The sequence below is a fragment of the Danio rerio genome, chromosome 7, assembly GCF_052040795.2.
Source record: "Danio rerio strain M-AB ecotype USA chromosome 7, GRCz13ab, whole genome shotgun sequence".
NCBI classification, from domain to species: domain Eukaryota; kingdom Metazoa; phylum Chordata; class Actinopteri; order Cypriniformes; family Danionidae; genus Danio; species Danio rerio.
The window spans coordinates 47524210-47546559 of NC_141027.1; the positions used below are offsets into that span (position 1 = coordinate 47524210).

The window sequence follows — 22350 nt, forward strand, 5'->3', positions numbered from 1 at the left end:
ATGGAAAAAAAAGACAAACTAAATTGTAAATTCAAACGGCTACAAAGGTCACAATTGCGGACCCTGAATGTCATGAGAAAAGTCTTGCTAAAGGACATAAAGCTCGTAGTGAATGAATGGCCAGGATAAAGCTAACAACCCTTCGTGACTGGACATTTAACAATGTGTTGCGTTCCAGTCGGAAACATTGCGTGTGTGTGTGCTCAATATGGTGCTCTTTTCAAAAGCAGAGCAAGACTCCAATTTAGATGCAAATATCCGATAAGAGCGAAGTACATCCTTCCAGTGATGGAATGCACTTTTTCTTTCCAATTTCATATCTGATGTTTATTCTTTGACAGACACCAGACAAAAGTGAATGTTGTGGATTCCACGTTCCTGGGGGAATGTAGAAAATAACAAGAATAAGAGACAGAAACTGGAAATAGACAGCCTTCCCCAATCCAATTAAGTCGCTTCAGACATTATGTGGTTTAAAAAAATAAATAAAAATGAAAGGCAGTCGCTGAAGTACTTTGGTGTCTTTTCTAGAAATGTCTAAAAATGTGTCATCATGCATAGAAATGTCAAAATATTATTGGTGGAGACAGTGTTTGTTTACAACATTAGCTTCCTGTAAATTCTCAAGGTTCCAATGTCTATCGTTTCCCATTATTTGTAGGATTGCCCCACGCATTTGTAATGATTCAGAAAATATTCAAAACCTGTTTATCGTTTATATACTGTGGGTTGGATTTTATTGGTGGTCAAACAAACAAAAACATACTGAATCCTAAAATCACCTCATTTACAGTAGAGAGTCATGTCCAATTACTGTATTCATTTACTGAACGTGTACAGCGTTTTACCTGTCAGAACACATAGAACCCTCATGTACATGCAGCCCTGAACAAATCAAAATGTGTCAAAAATAGTGCATTACTGTATGCGTATTAATCCAAGGGTCTGCTTTATTGGACTCAAGTGCTTCATTTCCATATTAAAGCGGCAAACTTTTAATTCTGCTGATATTGAATTCTTATTCTTGTCAATGAGGGATTTTTTAGCAAGCTAGTTGGACTGAAGTATATAAAAAAAAATCTCATACATATGCTAATGCATGCGAGATAAGAGATAATAAGCATGAGTCACAAACATACAACTGTCTGTTTTCTTTTTTTGGTTTATTTTTCCCCATTTCTTGTTATCATACACCAATAATGAACTTATTTACTGGGTTTAAAGTAGGTCTGCATTTGTTCCCCGCGATGTTACTTTACACCCAACTGCAAGTGTTTGATGTGCTTTTGAAATGCATTCCTAGAAAACAAAGCCATGTGTAATTAGGACTAGACTACAATTAGAGTGTGTGTGTGTGTTTTTTCGCTGCTATTAAATAATTATCATGAGGATTGTCTGCTTATAGATGCATTTCTGATAGCAGAACAAGAACAACAGACTGAAAAGGGAAAGAAACAAGGGAACATGTAGAAAGGTAGAAGTATACAAAAATTGGAACATATTTGAATAGTGTTGTGAGTGAGAGGGTATGCGAGTATATATAGAGAGATTATAGCGTCTGAGAGGCTCTGGCAATATGATAAACCCCCTTTCCCCCTTCCTTCTCTCTCAGGGGACATATTACACCTCTCATTATGCTACTGATTGGCCTGATTTCATCTACAAAGCATTTTGCTGAGGGCACCATCCCTCCACATCACTACCCCAGCAAACACAGAAAGGAAGATAACAGAAACAGGTTTGCTCACAAAAAAAGAGTACCAATGGTCAACAATAAGCATATATATATATATATATATATATATATATATATATATATATATATATATATATATATATATATATATATATATATATATATATATATATATATGTATGGTATATATGTATGTATGTATGTATGTATGTATGTATGTATGTATGAATGTGTGTATATATATATATATATATATATATATATATATATATATATATATATATATATATATATATATATTTTTTTTTTTTTTTTTTTTTTTTTTTTTTACATGCACTCCAAACATTATACTTCAACAAGCAATAATTCAATTTTTTCGTCAGTGGTGCATTTGCTCAGATGGACAGGTGACTCTCACATATATAACGTAATAATTGAAAAAATTATATTCTGTCATCATTTACTCACTCTTGTTCCAAACCAGATTAAGTCTTTTTAACACAAAATAAGATATTTTGAAACCTGTTGGAATCCAGCAACTACTGACTTTGCTAGCCTTTGTTCTACTATGGAAGTCAGTGATTACAGGTTTCCAAAAAAAAAAAAAAACGGTATGGAACAAAATGGGTGAGAAAAGCATGACAGAACTTGAATTAAGAGTGAACTATCCCTTTTATTCTTCATATGTTCAGTTGCTAACTGTCAAGTACTGTAAAATGGTAGTTTGACCACCCAAAAACATTTATCCAATCTCACACAAAAGAAAGCAAGTTACACTACCTGACAAAAGTCTTGTCGCATATCCAAGTTTTAGAATTAACAAATAATAATTTGACTTTTAATTATCTGCTATCAAAAGTGGCTTATAAGGCAAAGGCCTCTAAATATGCTTATTTTACCAAAATAAAATATGATCATTACGTGTCATGATTTATAAAAATATGATCTTTAATTATTTAATTAGGACATTAAGGTCTGACTTTGCTTAGACAAAAGTCTTGTTTTTTAACAAAGAAAATTGTATAGTATAGAATATAAAGTCATGGTGTAGTGGGAAACAAACAAATGTTGTGCATGACTACTATGAGCTTAGACGACTGCATCCATACATATCTGCAATGACTCAAACAACTTATTTATGAAGTCATCTGGAATGAAAAAGAAAGCATTCTTGCAGGACTCCCAAAGTTCATCAAGATGCTATGGATTTATCTGTCTCGTCCTTCATCTTACCCCAGAAATGCTCAATAATTATCATCTCTGGTGACTGAACTGGCCAATCCTGTAGCACCTTGACCTTCTTTGCTTTCAGAAACTTTGATGTTGAGGCTGAGAGAAGGAGTGCTATCCTGCTGTCCTTTCCTGTGGTTTGTCATGTAATGGGCAGGATAAATGTCTTGATACATCAGCCTGTTGATGTTGCCATCCACTCTGCAGATCTCTAGAACTCCCCCATACTGAATAAATGTAACCCCAAACCATGATTTTTCCTTCACCAAACTAGACTGATTTCAGTAAGAATCTTTGGTCCATGCTGGTTCCAGTAGGTCTTTTGCAGTATTTGAGATGATTGGAATGCAGTTCAACAGATGATTCATCATTAAAATCTACCTTCTGCCACTTTTCCAAATGATCAACTAGAGTTATCATTTGTTGCTATTGCAACTGGAATGGACAACAAGACTTTTGTCAGGTAGTGTAGATTTGAAATGGAAAATCCAGATTATGTATGTAATTTTTAATGTTGAGTGAACTGTCACTTTTATGTCAATCAACAATAAATGTTCCCAATATCTGCTCATATACTGTATAACATCCGGTGTCTGATGGAAGGAGCATCACTCAGAGCAAAGCCAAAAAAGGACATTCCTATACCATTCTCTTTATCACTGAACTTGGAGCAAACAGTCTAATTTACAGGGCAAACTTTCCTCTCTTCGATAGCCTGATTTGATATACTCCAATAGAGCCTTTCTTCCAGACACCATCAATTGTCTATGGATTTTTTCCTCCCTCTACCCACCACAGAAGGGAAACAAAAAGGAGGCCTGCACAGCCTCCAGCCTGAGACGCTTTATTGATATCGATGCAGTAGGAATATTGCCCATTTTCACCAGGGGATCAATCTAGGCCGTCGCAGGGTGTTTTACGAGGCGCGTCCTCTCAGTGTGGGGTGGCTCCGTAGTGCAAGAATGAGTGTGTCCATGTGGGTGACAGCCTCATAAGATCAGGGTGCCCCTGTAAATCAAGCAGCTTTTGCACGCACGCCAGTTGTATGATCACAGAAATCACCCTTGTGACCAAACACTGGAGCTTGTTGGTTCTGGAGGTGAGGAGAATCTAAATTGACCAGAAAGCAACAAGCAATCGACAACAACAAAATCTGACGCGGCGGTCAATATCAGTGCACTGGAGTCTCTAGCTTGTTTTTTATGAGTTTTCGCAGGGCAGCCACACCGAAAGGAAGTCCATGACCGCAGCAGGTGTCAGGCCCTGTTGGACAGTGTTTCATCCAGTTGCACTTTTATAGACTGCAGAGTTGCTCTGATTTCACCGGTAAGTGCATTCTGTGAAGGCACGCTAGCGCCCCTTGGTACTAGTTAGCATGGTGGCTGGCAGCTGGAGCGTGCTGATGGAGGGTGATGAGTGGAGTGGAGCGTCACCAGGATGGAGGGGAGGAATGGGAAGGGAGAAGGTGGGGGTGGGGAGTACACACCTGGCATCCACCACAGATGGGCATAATCATCTCTTCCCCAGAAGCCCTCCCTTCACCGCCACCATCTCAACCGCTTGAGTGCACGCACACGTACGCACACACAATCGCACACTTGCAATCGTTTGCTAGCAAAGCAGTTTTAATCGGTGCAGTGCACGCATGCAGATGCGCGCACACACACAAACACAACCTCCCACCCTCGACATATGTGGAAACAGTCATATGGTAGTACACAAATCTCGCTGAGAGGCTTGGTCTTATTGTTGTCGAGGATTTGTAGCACGTCACTTGTTTTGCACGAGGTCCGCGGTGCGTTGTGCGGCACGACACATTACTTGACAGCTTAACATTTATTAGAACACAAGGTACAAATGAGACGCACTTATACCAGTACTCACAGAGGAACTTGAGACACACACACATAATACTCCATCTATTCTCCTTGACTGTGAATATATTACACAATCACGTCGAGCAATTAGACACATCCATGGGGACCCTACACACAGAAAACAAACAAGCAAACAAATCCTAATAGCTGGAGGAGCACCGGGGCCCTAGAGACACCTCCAGAGGTTTAGGTTCATGTCATTATCAGGGCTCTGTTTTGACACAGCAGAGACACACATCAGAATGGATTTGTTATTTTCAGGAGAGCGAGCTCTGCAAACAATAGGTGGAACACAATCTGAATGTGTGTGATGCTTTCTAAAGGATGCAGACACGGCAAGCCGTTATTCAAATCACACAGAGGCTTCCAGCAGGAGAAAAAGAAGGGTGGGAAAGGTAGTTCAAAACAGGCATTCCGATTATCTTGTGGCCTGTTGGTCGCTAAGCGGTTAACGTGTCGAGGGTCCCTTGATTTATTTATCAAAAATATTTCACCAGGAAGCGCGCCCGAGACAGACCATCTCATTTAGCGCCGACACCCCCCAGGGGAGCCCTCCATTTCCAGGCAACAAAAGGGTCCACTACGCATCCCCTCAACTCCTTTGATGTTTATTTTAGTAGCCCACCCCTGCTGCTCCAGGTCCTTTTGTGTCCAGCCAGGTACAACAATCTCAAGCTCAACCCCAGCCAGTCAGGCTGCCTTTGGGAGGGGGGGGGGGGGGGGGGGGGGGCACTCCGTCGCTGACCTGGTCATGAGATGTTCGGCCCCCTAAACCCTTATGGTTTCCTGAATCTCCTGAGCAGCCCAGGGGCAGCTGGAGGTGGGAGGAGAGAGTGAGACGAAGATGAGGGCAAATCTCTCACTCAAGCGGTGGGAGGGGAATGATGGGATGGTGGAGAGTATATATGTGTGTGTGTGTGTGCATGTGTGTGTGTTTGTATAAAAAGAAAAAGGGGAGGGGGGGCAACATTTCCTTTCACTGCCTGCCAATCCATCAAGACTCAGGCTACTGCTGTGAGGCCCATCAGCCAGCACAGAAAAGTACAAGACCCGGCAACAGAGCCCCTCACTCCACGGCCATCACTCATCCGCTTGCTCTGAACTCCCTGTGACCTTTCCCTCACGCTCCTCTCCAGAACTTACAGTCCTCGGCACCTAGTTAGAGCCTAAAGACACGGCAGATTGGTGTGGCTGGATTCGTTGGGAGCGCTCCCGCCTTGTCGTTCGGTTTATTTTCATGTCTACGTTTGATAGTGAGATTACAGTAATAGGTGGAAGAAGGAGAGTGGATGTGTTTACATGACAGTGTGTTTGTGTCAGAACTTTGCTTTTCTCAGCAGTTAGGAGAATGAGAAGGAGAGCGAATGCAAGAAGGCACACTCTGCAGAGAGAACACTAGTTGACATCATTAGGCTGGACACATTTTTGTCACGCTTCCAGATTTAACCCGTCTGCGTTTCGCTGAATGCCGAATCGGTCTCGCTTCGTTCTTTTTTCTCTGTCTTCCCTCTTTCTTTCCTTCCTTCGTTCTTTTTTTAATATCTCACATGGTCGGCATTAGAGACAGTCTGTCTCTCACGGCAGTGTGATGAAGGGCAGATATTGTGCCATTGAATTGCTACAAAATTAACACATAAAAACAGTTGTTGAGAGGTCAGAATAGCCGAAGAACACATTAGGACGAAGGGAAAAAGCGGCAAATAATTTCTCCTAAAGATATGAGTGTCCTTTCCTCGCTGCATTGATTTTTAATAAACGTGATTGCATCAGGTGAAATCGAATATGCCCTTGCTTATCGTTTTATCTTCACATAGACTCCTGTAATCCAAACTTACTTTTCCAGCACACTTTGTTGTTTATCAATGACTTAATTGCGTTTGCCTCTGTTGGCCGAGACTGGGAGGCTGTTATGAAATTGTGCAGTTCAAAAACAATCTGACATTGTTGTCTCTGCTCTATGGTGGCGAACTGCGTTATTGCTATCAAGGCCTCGGGACAATGTCTGTCTTTATGACGAGGCGCTCGGCAATATCATGTCCAGATGCCGCACCCCTGAAACAGCACCATAACCTATAAAACAAACCTGACCGCGGGCTGTTCCTAATCGCATGAAGCCTCGAATCGGGACACAATATTGTTTGAATTCTATTTGTATTGGTGCAACTGACCCTTATATGACTCACTGCCGACATTAAAGAGGGAGAGAGATGTTGGAATTGCGGGATGTTTGTGAGAGAAAAGGCGAAGGGTTATTTTTCACCTCGAGATGGATGTGCCAGCATCCAGTGTGATTAGAGAAATGGATAACTCACTAACATCTGTGCAAACTACAATAAAGAGGGATTTAGTGTTACCCTGAGGAAGGAAAGGAGAGGCTGTCTGTCCATTAAACGGTTTATTACAGAGCCAGAAGCCCTGTTCTAACTCACTTATTTCTGCGCGGGGGTTTAGACTCTGTGACTGCTTGTCATCCTCGGCAGACGACGCTCCGGGCTCCGTTTCTCTCTCTCCCTCTCTCAAACTGACTTCTGTCTTTCTTCCTCTTCCTTGCTCCCCTCCTTTCCTCTCATTCTCTCCCATTGCCTTCGAAGTCCCCTCCCTCCATATCTTCCATCCCTCCCTCCCTCTCGGTGGCTGTCTGCCTCTCTTTCTCTCCTCTCTCTGTGAGTGCACTAGGTGGATGACAATCAAATGACTCATTGAGCAGCTGGAGAGGCCGACCCCCGGCGAGGGCTTAACTACGGAAAGTGAGCATGATCATGTCACACTTCACAATGCTCGTTGGCTGTAGCCGTGGCAGCGGGAGGAACAGGGAGGGGCTAGTTTAAAGAGACAGCGCAACGGTTGAGCCTGGACAAGCCATGCATGCAGTTGTGCCCTGTTGGTCGGGTTTACACATGATTCACCATTGCGAGGTATACCGCAAGACGTTTTCTCGCTCTCTTTTGCAATTTATTACAGGTATGAATAATGTGATCGCAGCAGGTGTGTGCATTAATGTGATATATTGTGTCTGGCTGTTAAGTTTTCCTCTGAAATCTGGCTCAGGACAAGTAGAGCTGATGTATTTTACACTTGAAACAGGCGAGGATATCAGATCAGTAATGTATCGTCAAAGCATGACAAACACGAGCGCTTGTCTCATTAAATGTCCCCATGCGCCATTTCAAATCTCGGCTCAGTGTGCGCGTGTGTGCGCTCAGGAGGAGACAGCATTGGCTGGGAGGAATTGATGCCCTGTGTTTGGCTAATTAAGACAGCACTAGACATTTCCGTGCAGTGAGATGGCGGAGAGGTGCTAATTCATAATTGACGTAATGGATGGAGTCTGTCTGTTGGCTTTTTAAACGCTTGCGATTTCCCCGTGATTAGCTGACACGTACCTTTGTGTGAATAATGAAAATATGCACCATGCTCCACACTTTAATGGATACCAAGCCAATCTCAAGCCAGCCTTTTCAGACAGCCATCTTTTCCTCCCTCTCTTCCACTCTGGGCCTCCCTGGTATGGCTGTCACATGAAAAATGGACCTTATTTGAGATGGACACTTTGTTAAATATAATCTTATAATATATTCTATTAGTTCAGGTTCCCACACAGAAGCTAGAGGAGCTATGTACAAATCTCTGCTTTCAGCTCACACTGCAACGTGCATTCAGCTTCCCTGATGTTATCATATCCGGAAACCTGCAGCTTTTGTGTTTGCATTGTGTTATTTTATATAAGCTAGCATATTACTTCAAAGCATACTTTATATATGTATATATACACATCTCAGTAAGGTGTATTGTATGAGGTTTAACAATGGTTAAACCAACAGTATGAGAGGATGTGTATGTTTATATTACTATGGGACTGAAAGTACAAGGCCTGTGGAATTACAATATGCAAGCAGTGGTTATATGTAGTATCATAAAGTACAGTAATATTACCTGACTTTGCACAATTGTATTACTATTTTAATTAATAATAATCAAAGTGCACAAACCTTGAGTAAAAGTAGAGATATACTAGGTCAGTCCCATAAAAGTGCTTAACTTTCAAATATGTACAAATACAAAAGTATTTGCTTAAGTATCCAAAGTACATAACAGCAGATTATTTCAACCATATATTGCTGTTACATACACTTACCGGCCAATTTATTAGGTACACCTGCCCAACTGCTCATTAACGCAAATATCTAATCAGACAATAATATGGCAGCAACTCAATAAATTTAGGAATGTAGACATGGTCAAGATGATCTGCTGCAGTTCAAACCGAGCATCAGGATGGAGAAGAAAGGTGATTTAAGTGACTTCGAACGTGGCATTGTTGTTGGTGCCAGACGGGCTGGTCAGAGTATTTCAGAAACTGCTGATCTACTAATATTTTCATGCACAACCATCCCTAGGGTTGACAGAGGATGGTCTGAAAAAGAGAAAAAAAAGTGAGCGGCAGTTTTGTGTGTGCAAATGCCTTGTTGATGCCCAGGGCCGGATTAACCAATGGGCCTTATGGGCACAGGCCCAGGGGCCCGTGCGCACTAGGGGCCCCTGCGAGCGGGGAGAAAAAAAAGACAATTTCGGAGTGTCTTTTTAGGCTAATTACAAATAGCGCATCTAGTTGGAATCTAGTTGGAATAAGCTATTCAGGGTTTACGACCATCGATGCCTGATTGATAGAGACAAGATGAGTAAAGAGCTGGTTATTACTACAGCCGCAGTGGCGCACCTTGTAAGGCGTGCAGCTTCATGTTTTGACGCTATTGATCATCAAATCGGTTCGAATCCACCATCAGCTGAACTCGTGCTACTTTTTTTTCTCCCAGTTACATATCAGATTGGAAATATATTTATTTTTAACAGGAAGGAAACATTTTTTTTAAATAATGCAAATGTGATTTAAAGTCACAAGTGTCTCGTGGGTATTTGATAATGTTTAGCCTTATAGGTGCCTCCCTCTCTGCAAAAACTATATTGCTCAGACAACTGTATTTCCTCTGAGCAAAAAAATCGTGATCACATATTAATATTATTATTATATTTAAATTGCATTTCTTTCTTTAACTAAACAGAATGCTGTCATTGGTCAAGCGCGGAAACGTCAGTTTTGTAATAACCGGCACTAAACTGAGCAGACTGTAGTGTAACGTTATATCTGTCATAGATTAAAAATGAGTGGACAAGTGGATTTAGCAAACGCGAGAGAAAGAGGAGAGGAGGCATCTTTATTGAGGCATTTTCCATACACACTATCTTTAAACAGACCCATGATCAGGAGAATGAGGGAACAGAAGAAGACGTTATGGTAACTTTAAATGAGTGGCTAACATTAACCAGGCGGAGGAGGCTAACGGCAGCGCAGCGCGGACTGGATTCATCGTGTGAGAGACAGACAGAAAATATACATATAAATATATATATATACATATAAATATATATATATATACATATATATATATATATATATATATATATATATATATATATATATATATATATATATATATATATATATATATATATAGTTTTATAGTTTTATAGTTTTATTAGTATTTTTATTCAATGCTTTGAAAAATAAGTTAAATCTTTGTAAACTATAAATACATATGTACTATATATCATTTATTTAATATGTGGGCAAAAAATTATAGATTCATTTTATTTAAAAATTGTTCAAATCTTATTTTTTAAATTCAACTATAGGGGTGCGGCCAGGTAGGGGGCCTTACAAGACAAATGTGCCCAGGGGCCCCTGAGGTCTTAATCCGGGCCTGTTGATGCCAGAGGTCAGAGGAGAATGGCCAGACTAACGCCCCATTCACACGGGCGTCAGCGTCAAAGCTTCCCACTCACTTTGAATGGGTGACGTCAGGCAGTGCCGAACTGCATTATGGATCCATCGGTGTCACTTCAGTGGTGTTGCTTGCTGCAGAAGTTGGGATTTTCTCAACTTTTCAAGCAGCAATTGAGGCATCAACCAATCAGATCACTTTTTGCAAATACACCAGCTCAGACAGTAACCGATTGAAGACTAATTTTATTGGCTGATGCTGCTATGACAATCGCGTCAGCCCCAACTTCAGACATGCCCTCTGTTAAGCGTTGACGCTGAAGCCCCATTTGAATGGGACGTTACTCAAATAACCACACCTTACAACCGAGGTATGCAGAATCTCTGACCGCACAACACGTCAAACCTTGAGGTGGATGGGCTACAGCAGCAGAAGACCACACATTGTGCCACTCCTGTCAGCTAAGAACAGGAAACTGAAGCTACAATTTGCACAGGCTCACCAAAATTGGACAATAGAAGATTGGAAAAACAGTGCCTGGTCTGATAAGACTCGATTAGTGTGGGGGATATTTTCCTGGCACACTTTGGGCCCATTAGTACCAACTGAGCATTGTGCCAACACTACAACATACCCGAGTATTGTTACTGACCATGTCCATCCCTTTATGACTACAGTGTACCCATCTTCTGATAGCTTACTCCGCTTGAAGCGTGAAGCATCATCTCCGCTTGAAGTGTCATCTCAAACTGTTTTCTTGAACATGACAACGAGTTCACTGTACTCAAATGGCCTCCACAGTCACCAGATCTCAATCCAATAGAGCACCTTTTGGATGACATCATGGATGTGCAGCCAACAAATCTGTGGCAACTGCGTGATGCTATCATGTCAATATGGACCAACATCTAAGGAATATTTCCAGTCTCGTGTTGAATTTTTACCACAAAGGATTAAGGCAGTTCTGAAGGCATAAGGGGGTCCAACACCAGTAAAGTGTACTTGATAAAGTGGCAGGTGAGTGTATATATAGTACTTTCAAATATATTTACAATATAATGCAAGTGTACTTTGTAAAAAAGTTAATTTTATGGTAATACAGTAATTTTGTAAGTAAAGAGTATCATAGTATAATCATCATATATATATATATATATGACCCTTTAAAATGGTAAATGCATATTGAAAATGTAAACAGATAGATTGCCTTTTTGTGTGTAAAACATTCAACAATACAGACAGTCAAGTAGTGCAGCCAACCCTCTCTACAGATAGCGCATCCATATCCACGTCATTCACACTGTGGCCCAAACAGACAGCTAAAATAACACTCTGGTAGCATAAACAAAGCAAGATTACACCCATGGGAGTGTGCAGTCTATTGTACACCCTTCACCCCTCTCCTCCTCCTCTCTTGCTTGACTACAGCCTCCCGACATTCAGCAGCACTTGTCAGCCCAGTTGTTTGTAAGAATTAAGTTTGTGTAGAATTTTCTATAGAGGGTCATCCTGTATGATTGTTTATTTCCCCCAATGGCTAATATAGTTTACTGTAATGTGAACAAAAAGAGAAGAAAAAATGCACCATAAAAAAAAACAACAACGTTCAATTAAAAATAAAAGATTTCAAATAGATGAAAACCGCACTAGTGCATTTATGTTTGCAAGGAATAGCCCTGCGTTTTTTGCCATAATGAGATTACAGCCATTTCGCACCATAGTCATTAGCACTGCAGCAGAATAATCCAGCCAATCGCAGTGCGAGGAAGTAACGGGCTCTGTCTCTGATGCCCATCAGCTGTCGAGCAGGGCCAGCTGGGTGACATCATGGGGTCTGTTTCTGTGGTGATGATTGACACCATGTCTGTCAAAGCTGGAGAGTCGCACACATGTGACTCGTCATTAGCGATGAGAGCGAGAGAAAGAGTCTCCATTGCCACTGTCCCCATCCTGTCTAATCACCTGCCCATTGTAGCTGAAACGTGTAAACATTAGCAAAAGAAAAGTGACTGATTTCATCTCATTCCATCTCGAGGGACATGCTTTTTTTTCCACCGACATCATTATATTTTACATTGTGTTACACTGCAAAGATGACATATTTACATGTTTGCAGGCTTTCCTAGATGCAACACATATGTTTGCATAATTACTAAGGCTGCACTTCATATGAACAGTTTGTGCTTAGTGATTTTTTGACACCCGTGTACAGATTGTAAATGTATGCAAAAGTCAAGTGGCCATGTAATAAGCCCATATGTTATAGCTAAACAGACAGACAGACAGACAGACAGACAGACAGACAGACGGACGGATAGACAGATAGACAGATAGATAGATAGATAGATAGATAGATAGATAGATAGATAGATAGATAGATAGATAGATAGATAGATAGATAGATAGATAGATAGATAGATAGATATTGCTTAGGTAAGTGTCAATAGCCTTAGGAATAGCCTTTAGAATGAAAAGTCTGTTTTTACCTTATTTGGAAGTATCATGACTATTAATGAGCCCTGCTAAGGTCCCTTTATTTGCATCTTTATTCTGATGAGCTGTGATAAGATGAGATCTTTCAATATTTTTTGCATAACCTATGAAATGTGTCCCATTTTCAAAAAAAAAGTCCCTCATACATAATAATTATAACACAAGCTGAAATAAATTACGGTTTACTTAAAGCTAAAGTACAAATTATGGAAATATTTGTATTGTCATTACCTAACTTAGAAATGTGGCCAATCAAATGCTATTGACCTTATTCTCCGCAGATGAGCGGGCGCTGCCATTTGAATCTTTTTGGCACGAGACTTCCGGTCTCATTCACTTCCATTCATTTTTAGACATTAAAAACTGCTCGTTTCGCTGTTTGATGTTGCAAACTGATATTTTCTTGTTATATTTTTCTACTTGGTCTGAATAGTCATGCAAACATTTGTTTGTAGAGCAAGTAGTTTGACCGTTTTTTGCCGTTTTTTATTCCCTGTCATTTCTCTCATAGGCGACTGAAACGGAAGTTCTAAGACAATCGCGAAAACAGGCGCACTTCCGCATTTTAGAATAAGGTCAATATGGACAAGCAAATTATTGATCCAGAGTGTCACATAGCAGTTGCTGTTTGGTTCTGATTTGTCAATGACAGCAAAAATGTACAAATATTCTGAAATATATGCATTAAATCAAGAATATGCAAATTAATCAATTGACAAAAGTACAAAGATTTCTAGTGCTTATATACATTGTGAGATGATGGTTGCGTGATTTTTAAAATGAGAGTATGCGTTGCGTAATTATGGCTATATATACCCACCCATATTTTAACAACAAGTAGCCGACATTTTGATTACCTGACCAGCGGATTAAGGACAGGACTCGTGAATATGAAAGAATCGGACATAACAGGGTTTTATGTGTCCCCAATTGGCAACGCCAAGAGACTGACTCCATAAGGTAACGTACACTGCACACACATTGTATAATGTGTAAAGTCGTGGACGCATAAGCGCAAGGATAACTAGTCCTTTAAATGTCCATGCTCAATCATTAATAGATAAGGTCTGGATTTGCAGGGTAATCAAAAGTGTGTATATTTTTTAGGCTTGGAACAGCCTTCTGTTAAAAGATTTTTGTGCTCATCCTTGCTACAAGCAACAACAACAACAAAAAACGAACAAATAAACTTAATTGAAACAATTTATGTATGGCATGGCCATTAAAAATACAGTGTTCCTTAACCAGATGGTTTTTTAAGTTACTTATAAAGAGAATGTTACTTCAGTCATGTTGTTGTAATGTTTTAAGTTGACTAGTAACACAACAAAAAATAAATAAATAAATAAATCGAAATCGTGAATCAGTTAAACTTTTTAAAAATGTTCTTTTTTTTTTTTTACCTTATCGCCCTGAACTATGCATTTAATTTTTCAGTGCACATGTTCATAGCACATTATAAATAATTTATAATTAATTAGTCTGTACCATTGTATTTATAAAGATGCAGTCTGCAATGTTAGAACATAGTTACTCAAGAAAAATGGGATAAATCAGTTCTGTGCAGTGATGCCACCAGGTTCTCTGGGCCAGAGAACAGATAGTCAAAAAGAGGAACACAAAACCAGCCATAAAGGCCAATGTTTTGAAATTGAAATATTAGGATCACATATTGGTATAGTTGATCAAGATGACGTCTTTCAAGTCAATGGTTGTTAGATCAAGTCTCTTTCTGAAAGAGTATGGCTTTTGACTGGCCTAAAGTTTCCTATAAAAAATCCACAGAATATCTAGAAAAGACAATTTGACAATGACAACCACAGGCTGTCAAACAGCTGAAGACTTGTATAATGTCAAATGATTTACTTTAACGATTAACATCCCTAATTCCCAAATACATAAATATTGCAATTTAAATATAATTTAAATATAAAAAAAAATTTTTTGCACTTTTGCCACTTGAAGAATGTTAAAAAAATAATAATAATAAATTACTTTTTTCATATTTTATAGCATTTTTAAAAAATGTGTTTTTTGGATTGTATCTTATACATCCGGTTTCACAAACAAGTTTTAAGGCTCATCAAGATTAAATTGCATGTTTGACGGTCTCAACTCAAAATAACTTGTGGTGAGATGTCTTAAAATATGTCAGTGTCATTTTATTTTGTCTCCAGGTGCACACCAGTAATATATTTTTCTAAGGCCATTTTTATAAATGTGGCTTAAATAGCCTAATTTAACTAAGGCTGAGTCCTGGCTTAATCTAAACCCTGTTTGTGAAACTGGGCCATAATGTTATTTCCATATAAATGTAAATATATAGACCTTCTGACCAGTGACAGTGACAGTCCAGCATCTGGACTTTGCATCTAATTGTAAACTGCTGTGTTCTTCTTGGCTGCTGTACAGTTACTAAAGATGTTCAACAGTATCCGACAATTCTGATCAGTCAGAACAACATTTCAGCCTCTCAGTGGATGTTAAAGTCAAGTGTGCGTCCGTGACTAATCGCAGTGAAGGCCTTGTGTCTCCACGGGGTCAAAAGTGACATGCGGACCCCCAAACCAGCCAGCATAGCCCTCAAAGTCAGCATGTATACAGTGAACTGACATTTCGGATTCGCTCGTTTAGCGAGTGTCGTATCCGCACTTGGCTACTGACCAGTGGAAGCATCATATCACACGTGAAGCCGCTCCAGATGTTTCTGCTCTGGCTGGCCACGAGCTGCACATCTGCTTAAGGAAAACCACATATCCAGGTGCAGTCTTCAAAGAATAAAAAGATTAATTAGCCAACACTTTAAATTAATGTCCATTGATGGACCTTTAATTATGGAGTAATTAATTATCATTACAACACAGACTAATTATATCATTAAGTAAAGTCATGCAAAAATAATTTCATTACACCAAGGTGGATCCAAGACACTTTGCTTATTTTCAACTCAAGCGCACGGCTATGTAAACAACATCGTTGTTATTATTCGTATGTTCTAGCACAACAACGGAGGTGGCAGCACGTCTGCCCGTGGGTGTCGAATTCAATTAATTTCCCTACAATCTATGAAGTTATTTTGAACATGTGTGTCTTAATAACATATCCTGTAAAGAAACAAAAAAAAAAGCAATGCAGTGATACAATACGGAGCTGATTAAAGGATCCTGTGTGTGATTTCCACCCTGTTTTACACTCTCCCTGTTTTGTTTAAGATTGAAATCCCCTCAAGACAGCAAGAGACTGACGGTTCTTCAGCAAAGTTCACACTGCGTGCGCCGTGAAATGCACTGAGCCCACCCAAAACTGTCAAAACGACAAACAGTACATCTCTCCAGCAAGCAGAGCCCTGATATCGCAGCCCGTGTCATTGCAAATGGACGACATCTTCTGTGTGTGCCTGATAAGGGCACTCACCTCACGGTGACCTGATTCGATGTACACACGCGCACGAGTTCGCAAATATACGCTCGAACGTGAGTGTATACAAACACGGGCGCACATCTCATGCAGATACGCGGAGACACGCACACAACGAATCTCTCGTTCTGTCTCTCTCTCCCATCTTGTTGCTTAGACGTGCATGTCTCTGGCAGATGTACAATGTCACAGGCTGGGAAAGAGAGGGGAAAAAAAAAAAGTTGTGTTCCCATGCTAAAGCGGGCCTGCCAGTCACATTTCAGCATGTCCAACCTTGTGACAAATCCCGTCATTCAAACCTCACATCACAGACCTGTCCATATGGTTACCTGTCTCCTGTCACTCTGTCAATCCCAGCCTAGAGAGCTAAAGGCACAGGTCGGACAAGAGCGTGGACGCAAACCCCACGAGTCAGGGAAACTCTCCGGCGAGCTAAAGGCTTCCAGTCCTGCAAATGAGTTGACTGACAGCTCATGATTGTCCTTCCTAGGCAGTGACACGTTGGAGTACTCCTAAACTACCAGCGCCTCGTCTTCATCGGGCTTCGGTTTTTCTCATCTTCACTCATTCGTCTACCCCCCACTCGCTTACTCTCGTGCTTTTTTCCCCTGCATGCGTGTGTCAAAACGTCAATTTCGGCACGACAGGATGTGACAAGGCCCGTTGCCCGGGGGGACGGCTGGGAATAGAGGGCTGCGCAAATTGATTTTGATTTCATTCCAAATCATTCAAAGTGTTTAGTTCTAATGGGAGCTGATCAGAGCGCAGTTCGGAGCACGGCACCGGGTCTGGAGATTAGTTCTGTCATTCGGGCGATCAGGGCCTGTCGGGTCCACTCCCTCGCTCACAGACAGGGAAGGCCACGTCACTTGCTATGGCTCTCGTCAGCTGAGCTCCTTCTAAAGCCTACAGTTTACATAAGAGACAGAGTAGTGAGACGTGAGTGATACCCTCTACCTCACATGAGAGGTGCAGAGATCCACCCACCGGCGTCCAGAGCTGTTACCATTATATGCTAATGCAACAAGACTGAGGAAAAGAGCCACTGCTACAAGCACTGTATGCAAAAGGGCTTATGGGACTGGGGAGAAAGTCAGAAGTCTCCATGCAGATGGAAAATGAGTGGAAGATTTGAAGGTTTCATGGATGTTGACTGCAATCACGCTTCATGCTCTGCAGTCGTGTGATTTTTTAAATGTCATGTTTGGAACAAAACCGTCAGGCATCTTATTATAAAGCAGACTGCCAGATTTGCTTTGTTCATACTTTTTTCGCATGTATCTCTTTCTTTTAACATCTAGCATTAAGAAAAAAATTACTAGAATAGAGACCTATGTTACATTCAGAATTGAAAATTCTGCAGTTTTTTTTATCAAATTTGGAAGATGACCTGAAACTACACAAGTAATTTACTTTAAAAATTTATTTTAAGTGTTATTAGCCCCTTTCACACAGTGATACCGGTAAATATCCGGAAAATGTACGGAACGACTTTGCCGGTAAATGCAAAAAAAGCGCTGTTCACACAGGCGAGGACGTTACGGAATTTTTCCGGAAAAGAGCATTCACACATCCATCGCATAATGCCGGTACATTCTGACATCATTATGACCTCTAAACGGCTGTGCTTGTGTTTGTAAACATTTGACTACATTACAAACTCTTTGGATGGATCAGTGTTGAGTACAACTCCAATGAAAACATATAGAGGAACACTTTTGCATGTCGAGATGTTCATGATATGTGTGTGTTGGTGCTCATGGGCTGTTTCACGGGCACACGCAAAGCTTGAAGGTAAACAAACAACGGATTATCGTAAACATTTTATCGATAATTACTTACACAGTTGGCATTAAGAAGGAACATAGAAACGTTATCTGACTAACATCTAATAGCTAAAGGTGTCTGGAAAAATATTCAAAGGCATTTATTCTCATAAACCGCGCGCACGTGAATGCGTCTGACTGTTCTGATTGGCTAAAGCAGGTGTCTCACGTCAGCACGTTCTAGATGTGGACGCGCTCTTTCCGGCAATCTTCCTTCTGCGTTCACACAGCGCAGCATTCCGGCAAATTACCGGTAATGTTACAACTTTTCTTTACGGAAAATAGCCAGAACTAATTTACCGGTATTTTCAAAAAGGGCCTGTTCACACATACAACCTTTCCAGAAAATTGACGGTAATTTTCCGGAAAGGTCTGTGTGTGTGAAAGGGGCTATTGTCTCCTAGTAAATTGCATGTGTGCATATTTAATAACAAAACACCCTTTACAAAGTCGTATTACAGCTACAATATTGGCCTCAAAATACAACATTTTATCATTTCGAACACAGAAACGAAAACCATTTCCAGTCAACATTGGTAAGTTACATTGGTATTGTTTAAACATACCATCTATTGTAGGAATTTCATTAAATTTTAGTTCACATCATATTAATTCAACTCACATTCAGATTTGGGGAATGGGGATTCTGCATTATACTCGTTACCTCATCCAAATTCCCTTTAAAGGTGCATTAGGTGATCTGCCAAAATGCTAAGGGGTTAGCAAAATATCAGTCCAGTCCAGTGGTCCAAAGCCACCCCTCCTGAAATCACGAGCGCACACCTTAAAGATGACAGCAGACAACCCACTAGTTCATGTCATTCGCCAGTTAGAAAACTTTACAGGACTTTATAATACTACAACTCTAAATGAAAAACTGTATAATATCTAGCACATTTTCAGTTGTGTAGCAAACAAAACTTATAATGGTCTCATTCTCTCATGCGTGTTGTCCTAAAGCGACTACTGTATGCTTAGGGGTTGGCCGGTGGCCTGCTGGAATTACATTTTAAGCCATACAGACCAAATATTCAAAGTAGCATGGTAGGGAGCGCGTCACAGGTGGTCATTGTTCAAAAAAGAACCAATGTGAATATAAAACCAACTTGAGCTCAGTAAAGCAGGCTAGGTGGAATAGCGCAATTTACTTATGTTTTGATGTTAAACTAAATAACCACCAACATTATCAGTGCTGTAAAAGGTCCCTTATGAAATTGAAAATAGTCACATCAATCTTTCACCAGAAGATTCCAGTGGCTGAACAACACTTCTGTGCATATAACCCATTTGTAAAACAACACAATCTACATCAGCTTTGTCTGACTAAAAGAGTTTTAAAACATAATATTACCTGTCAAACAGAAATACTTCAGCCATGGTTTGGTCCAAAAGTAATTCCAATATTAATTTAGTCTTTTAACAAGTTTTGATCCAGCATTTGCTTTTATTGCTGTGATTGTCTCATCTGCACATGAACGCACGGCGCGCATGCTCGTCTGTACATACAAATGGCAGATCTGCGTGAACAGAGATGCGAAATTGTACTAATCGAATTATGGGAATTGTTGGCCTGACAATATTTAATTGGATTAACATTTTTTTTAGTTTTATGCCTTACCCAGAATATAAAAATGCATATAAATACATTTAGATCATTTAATCATTACTATTGGAATGTGAAGAGACTTTTCAACCTGCACAACAAAAAAAATGTTTCTGAAAACAATCACCTGCACCTTTAAGGCAAGTCATTCACTCGGCGGACATCTCTGAAAGGCCTCTTGGGCAGTGTCTAAATGAGTAAACATCAAATTCTCCAAAACTGCTGTCCAAGCTTATGACTAAATTACATATTTGGAGCCACCAATAAAATTAAACAACATCTGTCTCATAAGTTTCATTTCTAAACATTGAATCAAACAAAATCTGCCGGAGCTAATCGCATGCGCACTGGAAAGGAAAAAGATCACGACACTAACCTCATTTGTGGCCATTCCGCAGATTTTCATCCTCTGGATAAAGCTTCGTCAGATCGTGTTGCTCTTCAGAAGTAATCCACAACTTGGTCTTGGTAGTGACTCTCCTCCAGAATTGACAGCGACTCTTTGTTTAAAAGTTTGTGCACGTTTGAGCTGTCATTTGGTGTGCGTTTGACAGGATGGACTTTACCTCGCGTTCGTTTCATACAGATTACAAAACCAAAAAAGTTTTGTTTTCAATGGCACTAGCTTAATTTAAAAGTATATATTTCAAGCTTTATTTGGATATATTTATTATCTCTGTTAAGCAAGTATTCGCTGAGATTCCAGTGTGTTTGTTGACCAGACAAAAACTTTTAAAAGCACACACGTCTGCTCTGAGTTTCTCCCACGGAGAAACGACAGCCTATGGCGATTGCTGATTGGCTCCCGGAGTAGTAGGCGGGGCTTCATTAGACATTTTGACGTTACACTTTATTGTATTGAATGGGCTACAAAAAAAATAACATCACTGCATTGAAGAGAAAGTAACAACAAAAATTCAGAAATTCAGTGACAGAAAGAGAAAAAAAAAACACTTTACAAAGACTCAATCATTAAGAAAATAAATTATCATAATTATTCGTCTTATTATTAAAAAAGCATAAGAGATTCAATATTAAATGAAATTTTAGCAAAAAAAAAGTTAAATCTAGGTATAACCTTTAGGAACTTCTTTTTGAGTATAAAAATTTACAGTGTAATACAAAAAAATAACAATTCGATTGAAAGCATAATCATTACGAGAGAAATACAGAAATATATATTTTATAGACAAATTTAAATCATAAACAAGGACGATAAATAAAAAAAATAATGTTATTCCAAAGAAGTTTAACATGAGTACAGCTATAGATACGTAATTAAAGTTTCTTCATGTATATTGCAGAAAGAACACAAATTTGATATATCTAAATAATTAGCAATTGTCAATTTGTAGGAAATACTTTATGCAAACCTTAAAATCCCTCTTATTTTGTTGGATATGCTGAACTTAGCAGGTTATAACCATGCTCTCTTCAGCTGAATACTTTTTTACATCTTGGGAGGTATAATAATAGGGACAAAATAAGGTAACCATCGTCTGACATGTCTGTTGTCACATTTTATATAAAAAAAGACACTCCATTCAATAAAACGTTTTGGCATAATTGTTTTCCTCTCTATAAAGTAAACATTTTAAATAAATGCTTATAACTTGGTGACAAACTTGTAGCACAATTGAAGGATTTGGCTGGCCGAGAAAAATCATACAATGTCATACATTTTTCATATTCCATAATATTGCTATTAAGTTCTAAACAAAAAAATAATTTCTCTTTTAAACCACATATCAATAAAAAGGGATTTCCCACAAATAAATACATTAGAATTATTTCAAAGAATTTCATAGTGTGGAGAAAAAATGTGCACAGAACACAATTTCCAAGCAAGTAAAACTTGTTTGTTAGAGAGAAATTGGCAATTGACATTACACTTTTCACTATTCAAAACTATTTGAGTGGCATCGATACTGAGTTGTGCACAACCTTGATCAGAGGAACATTTATTTCTAGCTAAAGGGATGGTTCACCCAAAAGTTTACATTTACTCACCATTTACTCTCCCTCATCTGCTTCCAACTCTTTTTCCCCACTGCCGTTGACTTCCATAGTATTATTTTCTTACAATAGAAGTCAATGTATCTTGTTTTCTGAAGATGTGTAGAAGAAGAGGTGGATCAGGTCTGTAAATGAAAACATAATTTTAATTTTTGGATGATCTATGTCATTAAGAGAAAAAAATGCTTATTGGAAGCTTAATTTAAACTGGAACATATTGTGTTTAATATATTTGCAACTTATCTTGGTCATCAGCTCAATTCCAGTCTAGGTAAGTGCTACAAGGTTTGAAAAGTCAAGCCTGGTATTTTTGTGGGTTTGAAACAAGATGCTGTCGGCTGCACAATTGTTACTCCCATGTACAAGGGTTTCTAATTTGCAAGCAGTTGATGGCCCAGAACTTTCTGAGCCG

The 22350-nt window shown here is 39.5% G+C and overlaps 2 long non-coding RNA genes across 2 annotated transcripts in view; one reads left to right on the plus strand and one right to left on the minus strand.

Moving 5' to 3' along the window:
- The window catches only part of LOC141375118 (uncharacterized), a 128432-nt gene extending 107742 nt beyond the window's left edge, over positions 1–20690 (minus strand). Inside the window, exon 1 of the long non-coding RNA XR_015496153.1 lies at positions 20299–20690. This is a non-coding gene — a long non-coding RNA (uncharacterized LOC141375118). The remainder of the gene's footprint in view (positions 1–20298) is intronic.
- Positions 7630–22350, plus strand: part of LOC147843169 (uncharacterized) — a 53891-nt gene continuing 39170 nt past the window's right edge. Inside the window, exons 1-2 of the long non-coding RNA XR_015496155.1 lie at positions 7630–9281; positions 10576–11606. This is a non-coding gene — a long non-coding RNA (uncharacterized LOC147843169). The remainder of the gene's footprint in view (positions 9282–10575; positions 11607–22350) is intronic.